Source organism: Echiichthys vipera (genome assembly GCF_963691815.1).
Source record: "Echiichthys vipera genome assembly, chromosome: 5".
Classification (NCBI taxonomy): domain Eukaryota; kingdom Metazoa; phylum Chordata; class Actinopteri; order Perciformes; family Trachinidae; genus Echiichthys; species Echiichthys vipera.
This window is the reverse complement of record NC_139830.1, coordinates 21931431-21940235: the sequence shown is the minus strand read 5'-3', so window position 1 is coordinate 21940235 and position 8805 is coordinate 21931431.

Here is an 8805-nt window from a genome sequence, read left to right as displayed (position 1 = left end):
GCACATCAATCTTCCTTTGTATTTTAAGTGAAGTCCAGTGATCACTTTATAAGATATGAATTACAATGATGAGTTTGGGATCCAACAGTTGAAATAAAACAAATAGATGAATGTTAGACAAGATGAACCATCATCCATCCAACACATACAGTACTTATTATACAAAAAAAAGAAACTATAAAATATTGTAATTACTTTGAATAGTCAGATTTTATTTATTCAGTTAATTGTTTAACTAGATATTTTTTAGCTTCAAAGTATTTTCCACATTGCCAGTAATAAAATGATGTTGAGGAAATGCTGAATCCTTTATTAGTCTTTTTTTTGGTCAGCCTATAGCTAACATTTAAATGTTGAGTCTAAGAAATAGTAGCACCCAATGTTTTTTTTCAGAGTGTCTATTTACACATTGGTTGAAATAGCCTTTGCTGTACGATCTGGCTATTTACACCGACCCCTCATCCACCGCCACAAAGAGTGACAAAGTGTTGTTATTGTGGTAGATAACTGTTAAAGTGAGTGGGTTAAGCATTGGACTTCCATCCAGGAGACCATGGTTTGAATTCAACCTGGATCGCAATTAAAAATTGTGTTGACTTATTTCACAGTTTGGTTAGGTTTAGTCAACAAAACTTCTTGTTTAGGTTTAGTCAACATAACTGCTTGGTAAGGTTTAGTCAACAAAACTGCTTGGTAAGGTTTAGTCAACAAAACTGCTTGGTAAGGTTTAGTCAACAAAACTGCTTGGTAAGGTTTAGTCAAAAAAACTGCTTGGTTAGGTTTAGTCAACAAAACTGCTTGGTAAGGTTTAGTCAACAAAACTGCTTGGTAAGGTTTAGTCAACAAAACTGCTTGGTTAGGTTTAGTCAAAAAAACTGCTTGGTAAGGTTTAGTCAACAAAACTGCTTGGTAAGGTTTAGTCAACAAAACTGCTTGGTAAGGTTTAGTCAACAAAACTGCTTGGTTAGGTTTAGTCAACAAAACTATTTGGTTAGTATTTTGGTCAAAAAATGAGTTAAAATAGCAATGTTGGCAACCGACACCCTGGTACAAATAACACACATTGATATTTGAGACTGTAAATAGCCTTTGCCTTGGTTTATTTATTTGTTTTTAATGAATGAATGAATGAATTAAGTAATTTATTTATTTATTTATAGCATGTTACCCCCAAATTTTGGATACATGTACAAACAGTGCCTCACTGTTATATACAATACATAAAATGTGGACTGAACAATATTTAGTGTTCTTCCTGACAAAAGGAAAGCATTTCTTAGAATGATAATACAAATTAAATTTGGTTTTAGTTTTTTTTCTATAAGGTTACTATCCAAAATTTAAAGTCAAAATACTTTTTCTTATTCAATTCCATCTAGTGTTTGAAGAGTAATGTTATCTACCTGTTGTTCTGAATGTGTGATTCCTACAGAAGGCCGGGGGTGGTTGTATACATAAGTGGATCATTTGCATAGAAAAAAAATCTGCCAATATGTTTATATAAATAGAAAACAGCAGATACTATTAGAGGAACCTGTGTTACACCTTTAGTGATCTTCAGGACTTTGGGCATAGTTGTCAACATGAAGGCTTTGTGTTCTGTCTGAAAGAAAGATAATACCAGTTTGTCTTGTCTACAATTAAATGTGATTCTGCCAAACTTTGGGATGAAGCTAAAGCTGAAAATACACATCTGAAGTCTTGCATCTCAGAAGGGAGTGAAAGTCAAAGGTCAGCATTTATATCCATATTATCATTCACACCATCACACCATCTAACTAAAGGAACCAGAGCTTCACTCCATCCCTGCTCCTTTTTCAAGTTACTGACCCCTGCCCCCTTCATCTGAACAGCAAGCATTAACATGTGATTGGTCAGCGGGGAGTAACCTGGGATCATTACTGCCAATAAACCCAACTGTGCATGAAGGTTCAATCTGACAGGAGGGATAAAAAGTGGAAAAAAAGTGTAATTTGTTGGAAACCCATCTCATCCCGACACCAAGTGGAGACCAGGATGAGTATGATCCTTTTATCTAACATTAAATGAAGTTCAATCAACATTAATGTTCCCTCATGCTGGCAGAGACAGTGCAAATGTTCTGTTTTGTCTTTCGGTCTTCTTTCTTCCTCTGAGGCCGCGGGGGCAGTAGCCTCCAACTCCTGACTGCTGCTGCGTGAGAGCAGCGCTGGCCAGTGTTAAATCTCAGTAATTAAGACTTCATGCTGTTCAACTTTAAAAGCTCCTAAATGGGCCTCCCACAGCCTCCCGCCTCTTCTTGTTGAAAGTAATTTATTCGATTTGACATGAGCTGAGCTTCACCTCATCCTCTCCTCTCCCGCAACACACGCCTGCGTTGTGGTAGAACAATGGAGTTCCTCTCCTCCTTTTGTCTCTATTTGCTTTTGTCATTGTCACTTCTGAATATGATCATGGCTGTGTTTAATTAAGCCAAAAGTGCCTCTGTTTTAGATGAGGGCATAGATAATTAGGAAGTCAAGTGGTCAATCAGGAAACTATTGTAAGAAGAGTAAACAAGTCCAAGACAAAGAGAGGGAACAATAGATAAATACTGTACTTTGTCTCCCTCCTATACTGATCTTTGAGAATGATAGGTGAGTATTGTTTCTCAGTCCATTGTACACTCAGTGATCAAGCCAGGTTCAAAGTTTAGATCAGTTTGTTTTAGTAAGGCAAATGCTTAATTACACTAAACTAAAAATGTATTGAAATTTATTGCCATATCAACAGGTTTAAAAATGTCTAAACCTATATTATAGGATTAGGGCTGGATTAACCCTCTATTGGGGCCCAGTGCAAAAAAGGCTCCGTGTCCCTTTTGACCCACCGTTTCTCCCCCTTCTGTGCCTTGTGTATGTATTGGTTAGTTTTAGAAATTTAGAGTTTTCAGATTTATGTAGTAAATATGCCCAACAGAGGTGAAAACTCCAGCAACACTTGTATTCCTACTTCATTGTGTGATTAATGCGTTTGGCTTGTTCATCAGGGTAATCATACAACACATTTAAATAGGATGGGTATGGGACAAAAGTTTAGACAACATATATAAAAGACAACCAATTATATAGATACGCAGTTATGTTAAACAATGAGGTAAATGAGGTTAAACACAAGATGAACTTTATACATTTTCCTCTCATGTAGTGTACCATGGTAAATGAGAGAGGAAGCACTTTAAAATGAGAAAATGAGAAAATAACAACAACAAAATGTAAAAAGATGAAACCATGCTTCTTGAAGAAAAGTAAAAAACACAAAAGATTAACGTGGAGTCTGTGTTCCTAAAGACAAACAAGCAACAGTAACAGACCTTAATATAATTATAATATCTAAATTAAAATGGGCTAATGTGACAACAAAAGTCATGAAATTAACAATGTTGTAATCATAAAGATGTACAATCTGCTTTAGATATGTAAATACTCTGCCTGCCCCTGCACTAAATCAGAGCCATAAATCAGAAACGTTAAGGCGGCGGTAATGTTGTTATAACAAAAAAGCACATGTCCTGACTGTAAGCCCGAGCCCTGGTGATACATCATCCAGCAGAACAGCTGAGTGTGACAGGCTCATCTGTCCCAGTCAGGAGAGGTCTGCCTCTGAGATACAAGACTGAAGGCTGCAAAACAAAGCAAACACAAATCACACCTAAGCAGGTGTATAAAACATTATTAAAATCCAAACAAGCTGACTGAGTCATAATAAAATGAGCTTGCTGGTGCTTAGTGTGAGGTGAGGTTTTATGGCCACTCATCTGCTCCAAGGACTTGGAACTAACAACTACAGCCTCCGGTGGTGGTCTGCTGGCTGCTGAGCTCTGACACCGAGGCAGGCAGCAGTCACATGACGAGCACCGTCACGTGCACAAACGCACACAGTTGGTGGTAGAAGAGAGTGGACGGCTGGTCGGGCTGTCAGACTGCATCCACACGACCCAATGTCCAACTGTTCACAGGAAGCATGCAGGGGGGAGTTGTGGGTGAGTGTCTGGTCAGCCATATTAGATGCTGCTTCTTGAGCCTTGTACTAGTAGCACATTGACAGACAAGAGCAGGTGAAGGAAACAGAGCTTTAACACTAAAAATAACAACAGCAGACATCCAGACAGACAGACAGAAGTCCCTCAAAGTGATAGATGGGGGAATTCTTATGTCAATATGAAGTCTTTTTTAGCAGCTTGGCTCCAGGGATGTTGGTCGGTCAGACAGACACCAGACTGAAATATCTATTGGATGGATTACCATCTTTGCACAGACAGTAATGGTCCACGGAGATGAACCTTATAACGATTAAGAACTATTAACTAGGAGTGGCACAGAGACTATCCTCCTTGAAGTTGACATTTTATATTTTTTATGGAAATATCTTGACATCTTTTGGACGGATTTCACTGGAATGTGATACAGGTGTCCATGGTTCCCAGATGATGAACTGGAATAACTTTTCATCTATTGACCTCTAGTGTAATTTATGACTAAATATCTGCAAATAATGACATCCCCATCAGCCTCACCTATACTTTGTTTTCATATGTTAGCATATGAGCTAATAGTGATCATGGTAAACATTACACCTGCTTAGATCCAGCATGCTTAGAGCACTGAGCTCAAACGACTGCTGTTCCTAAGTACAGTCTTACAGAGCTGCTAGCATGGCTGAAAACTCCTAGTCTTGTCAGTTGCAAAATGTAAACTTCTTCCAAGCTCCGTGCATATTTTAAGTGACGGATCCAGTCCAGTCCTTGAGCCTGCTCCATTCAATTGTGTGCTGTTGTTTCCTTTATATACCCTACGGATATTTCCCAGGGAACACTGCATTGTTTTGCAGGGATTAAAATTCACTGAAGATTATATCTGCTCCAGCACTGCAGAACAATGCAGGGGGATGTGGGGGTCTCCCTGTCACAGCCCAGAAAGATTGCTGCCCACCCATTCTGATCAGAGCCTGTGGCATGCCATGAGCCCAATTAGAGGCTGATCCATAAGAAAAACTCAGAGCCTCATGTACAACCATGTAACTGTCTGCCCCTTGCACTCCAACATGTGCATGTTTTTGTCTTTAAAGGTGCCTGTTACAGCGGTGGGCGGATGAGATGGTCACTCTGCCAAAATGAAGAATAATCCTATGGATATTTCCTTACCGTCTTCCCTACACTATCTGTATTTACTACCTTATTTATTTGGCCATAGACAAAACTACTCCATCATCCTAGTGTAATTTCACATTGTGCAATAAGATATGCTGTTCTCAGTACTTTTCTTTAAACTGTCTCTGGAAAACTTTCTGAGTCAGCAGACAGAAATGCAGGCTCGCAGCGCTTCAGAGGAGCAAGCTCTTCCACGGCGGCAGAGCGAGCTGGAGAGACCGGATCTGATCTGTGAATGTCCCTCAGTGCAATCTAGAGTAACAATGTGGCTCATCAATGAAAACCTTCATTGTCTTTGCTCTCGGTCTCACAGGAGATACTGCACAAAGGGGGTTTTGTCACAGCGCCCAACCTCTTGCCATTCATTCTGCAAACAAGCCAAATTTACTGCTTAAAAGTGATGCATGTAGGAGGGTTTTTAAATACATCATAGTCCAGATAAGAGCTATTTCTCTCTTTTGCTGTTTTCCCAGCAGCATAAAGTGGATATTTAAAACTGCTTGCATGTGACTGTCATGCCTGGGATGCACTGCATCATTTAAACACTCCCATTGTACATCACATTGAGAACCCGAGATCCAAACAGAGAAGAAGCCCCAGACTTTGTCCAGTTTTATTCAACAGGCTTTTTTCCCTTTTTTTTTTTTTACAAACCACGATAGAGAAAATAGAAAGGTTTACTTGTCTGTTTGTTTTTGTTTGAACTTTGTATGTTGTGAGCGACTATGGCTGTATAAAACACTCTTTCATTTACTTCTTTAAATGCTCATTTGTTTTGAATAGTCTTTGTTTGGGGAAAAATAAATAAACAAGGCAAATTAAGTATTGAAAAGCAAGGAAAGAAACAACAAAGTTTGGCTTGAGGCTTGTTCTGCTTTATGCCATAATCTAAAAATAAAACTGGCAAAACAATCTCAATGATAGGCCCTTGTTGTGTCCGTCTGATGTAACACAAGGTTCCCCAGCAGAAAGAATTTGGCTGGTTCTCATGAAATAAAACCTGCAATAACGGATTTTCTTTGCCACATGGGGGCAGCATAAACAAGCTCTAAACAAAACACTGACATATTGTCACCTATATATTAAATTGATATGGCGAACTTGTTGGGCTAAAGGGGTCCTATTTACACATTCAGCCAATTGGGAGCAACATTATCTTTCACTCTGAATTGTGTTTCTGATGAATGTGGGTCCAATAGTCACTCTAGTTTCAGCTCGGTTTAAGGCCTCTAACAACTCCTGATGGAGGTATCGGTTTCTTTAGCTGCTAAATGCTCCACTGTGTTCACCACAGAGTTACTCATTTTGTTTGCTGAGCAGGTAGTGTACAGTCTTTATTTTTGTTCAATTCTGATGTAGAGTAAAACCAAAACAATGAGCTAAAAGACGCTATAAATGTCATAAGCCTCGGTTTACGAACCTGCAGTCGGGTGATGAGCGACTCCTTTCACATCATACATAGTCATTTTATCAATGTTAACATGAACATATTGATTATAGCACCTTTAAGTTGATCAAAATAATTTAAAAAAATGTATCTCACCATTCTCTCAGTAGAATTGCTGCTGACCTAAACAGGCCAGAGATTAAAATATATATATATATATATATATATATTCGGTACTCGCCACCACTGTCTCAGCCACAGGTGACTGCTGCCCTGAAGCCTCACACGCTTCACACGGAGAAGAGGGCCAGCGAGACCGCAGGCCATGTGACAACATTTTTGTTGTAACTGCTCCGCACTCTCCCACCCTCTGCAGTATTTCATTATTTCCAAACCCATGAGCTCAAACAATTTGTCTGTTCAGCTCAGTCAGCTGTGGCCTTTGAAGTGAGCTCCCCGGTGCTGCGTTCGTGTTCATTAGCTTACAATCAGAGGAGGAGCAGGGTGTAAGAGCACAAAATAGAAGTGGCCATCTCTCTTTTCTATAGTTTGAATTAATAAATCATCAAAGGTAACAAAAGGAAACAACACCGCCGGTACACACTGGCGGTGAAGAAGAAAACATTTTTACAAGAATAGTTTCTAAAGGTTCAAGTTTGATGCAGAAACCCATCTTAACTTTAACACCTCTGGGTGGGGTCTTAAAGAATGTTGAAAGGGCCTGCTGCTGTTTTATGAGGAAACTAAACTAAACACATTTGCTGACAGATTCATTAAGTGTGAAAGAATGCCCCTCACAGCCATCTGCCAAAAATTGAAGAAAGAAAAAAGGACAGGTAACCCAAGCCCACCAACACAGTGTTATTTACCCACACTGCCTGCACAAACATGCAGACTAGCAGTGATGGATTAGGCCCGGGTTATCCCAGTCAGGCAACACCATGATAATAGGGTGAGTGCTTTTGGGCCAGGTTGACATGGACGCTGAAGTGATGAAAGTGAAGTGAGAGAAGGGAGATTTCTGTCCAACATGCCACAGAGGATTAAGTATCTGGTTTCTCCTCCTGCTCTTAATCTGGACCAGAGGGGGTGACTGTCACTTTGCTAAACAACACATTTTGATAGTGTTCGTTTCACCTCCAAAGCCAGGTTAACACTGGGGATTAAACACAGGCACTTAAAGTGGGAGGGCCTGAATTAGGGATGCCATTATAAATTCCTTTGTAAATGTTTTGAGGGCATAATTCCAATGTGATAAATTCACAATATTCAAGGAGACACATCTTACTCTCCACTGATGGGTGACAGGAAGGAGTTGTGGGTGGTCAGCAGTCGTCGGTGCAGGTGTGACTGAAAAAAAACACCAAAAAAATTAGCAGCCTCACTCGCTTTACTCTGTGAACCAGTGATGAAGAGGGTGCTGAGTTAGACAGGATGGAGAGCTGTGTGAAATGGGTCAGTTAGTTGCTATCACAGGTGTGGACAGTGGAAGAGGCTGAAGGTGACAGAGACTGATGGCCACTGGCCTTAAAGACAGAAACATCTTTACTTTGTATGGGGAAGAAGCTATCTATCTGTCTGTTTGTCTGTCTGTATTTTCTCACATCCTGCAAAGGGCTGCAACTAACTGTTATTTTCATCATCAGCTGATCAATCATTGAGTCTTAAAATGTCCATCAGAGGTTTCCAGGTCACATGGTGATGTATTTAGTTAACCTGTGATATACTGTGTATGATGCTTTATGTATGAATTAATGAAGATTATAACATTGAGTCCTTTGTGTTGTAAAAATGATATAATAAATGAAAACAATTGTCGGATATGAGCTTGAAGCTTTCTTCTTGGCCTTGGAAATAGTCTGGCAGAGACTCTTAACTCAAGGTACATCCTGGTGGTCCTGGTTCATAATAGACTAAAGGAAAATTACTCACAATCCTGACTTTGATGCATTTTTGTTAACTAACTACGATCAATGTTTCAGAAACTGCGTTCTTAAAGATAAAGCTGCTATTTATACCAACTGGGGCAAATCAGGCCAATAAGACCAAACACAAGTTCACATAATCAAGACATCAACCGGCACAAACCAGGACAAATTTCAATTTTGAAAACATTTTATATTCAAGGAAGAACAATTACCCACAATACAAATCTAACTCTCTGCAAAAATGCTTCGGTTCAACATCAACTTCAATAAAATAAAGAAAGCAAAATAAATTGTCCGATGGTACAAATCACATCAACATGAAA